Source organism: Limulus polyphemus, unplaced genomic scaffold (assembly GCF_000517525.1).
Source record: "Limulus polyphemus unplaced genomic scaffold, Limulus_polyphemus-2.1.2 Scaffold4888, whole genome shotgun sequence".
Lineage (NCBI taxonomy): Eukaryota > Metazoa > Arthropoda > Merostomata > Xiphosura > Limulidae > Limulus > Limulus polyphemus.
In genome coordinates this window covers 52846-54361 of record NW_013670498.1, presented here as the reverse complement: position 1 = coordinate 54361, position 1516 = coordinate 52846, and the positions used below count along the sequence as shown (strand labels likewise).

Genomic DNA, 1516 nt, shown 5'->3' with positions numbered 1-1516 from the left:
ATAATAAAGCCGGAGACACTGTTATAAATATACACATTGTTTACTCTAATAAAACGAAGTGTTTCCGACTAATATACGATGCTTAAGTGGCTTCTACATTTCTTTGATGCTTGAATGGCTTGGAAGAGCTTATGTTGGTAGCGAAGAGGAAATTTTAGAGGGTGGGAATCTCGAGTTTCAAGAATCAACTTCAAAATAGCCCTACATCCTTCACAGCAGTTTGTTTAGTAGTTGTGCCTAGATTTTGGCGCAGTATATCTAGCGGTTTTTGCTGTAGGCTTCGGTGCTTGGCCAGTAACTATGAAAAAACTGATAAAATCTCTCCTTCTCTTTCAAGAATCAATATAACATAGTCCTATTACCTACACAGGAATATTTTTAGTAGGTTTGCCCAGGTTTGAATAAAATATTCATAGTCATTTTTCCTGTGCAGTTGTGAAATATTAATAATAATATGAAGAAAAAAATGGAGGAATTTTGTCTAACAATTGGAAAATCAACTTTTTTTGCAGTTATCAATATATTAGCCAATGAGATAGAACGTCTTGAGTGTTGTTTCAAGAATAAGTCTGCTTTTTAAGATGTTTTTGCTCGTATGTTTTATTAGAATTTGTGTGAAATTCCTGGACAATTCCTACTTTGAAACACTATCGTGGTTCATAATTGTCTAGCGATTGCAGGTTCATTGCAGGTTTATGTTTTCTTTGTGTTGAGATTATAGCACAAAGCACTATCACTATCAGAACAGCCAGTGCTTTTCTACTGCCTGTTTATTAGTAATATACAAGATGAAAAAAATATAACCGATGGAATATTTTTATTTTGGGGTATTTAACTAACAAAATACTGAATAAGTTACACATACGTTTCCATCACTTTTACATAGACTTAGAAACATTTTATTTTTTAACTGATGATACTAAGTAAAATCAACTAACTGATATCAATGTATTATATTAAAAATAAAACATGTTTATCTATTCCTTTACAATGGTAGATAAAAATTAAATTTTCTTCTTAAGCTTTCGAAACGTTTATTTTAATTGCAATGCTGTTTACCATTCTAGAAATGTGCCGACTGTCAGTAATAAGGTTTAAAGTTTAGCACCAAACCGTCAATTAATATTGTTCCAAGCCCCCTGAAAAATCTAGCCATATCGATCACATTATTTTTCACCTTTTATATATAATAAACTCCTTTTGTATCATTTAATAAAAATATATAAAACTTCTATAAACACTATTACATTTGATTTGATTTGTTTTAATGACCATTTTAATTAAAAATTTAGATCAATTTCACCTTTTTAATTTATTGACCCAGCCTTAAAATTTTCTGCCTCCCTGAGTGGAAAACCTGGCTACGCCACTGGTTCTAAGTCTTGCGAAATCAGAAAGAATAATCGATGTTAAAACATCGTTTCTATTAAACATATTGTTGTGTATCTGCTTGTTTGATAATTTCCGGTAGAAATTCTTTCCGAGGACCTTCAGCGATACAAGTCCTTTCTTAATT

The 1516-nt window shown here is 31.3% G+C and overlaps 1 protein-coding gene across 2 annotated transcripts in view; it reads right to left on the bottom strand.

Moving 5' to 3' along the window:
- LOC111088969 (nose resistant to fluoxetine protein 6-like) overlaps window positions 1–1516 on the bottom strand; it is a 35393-nt gene that overhangs the window by 19005 nt on the left and 14872 nt on the right. The gene's annotated exons all lie outside the window — the stretch shown is intronic.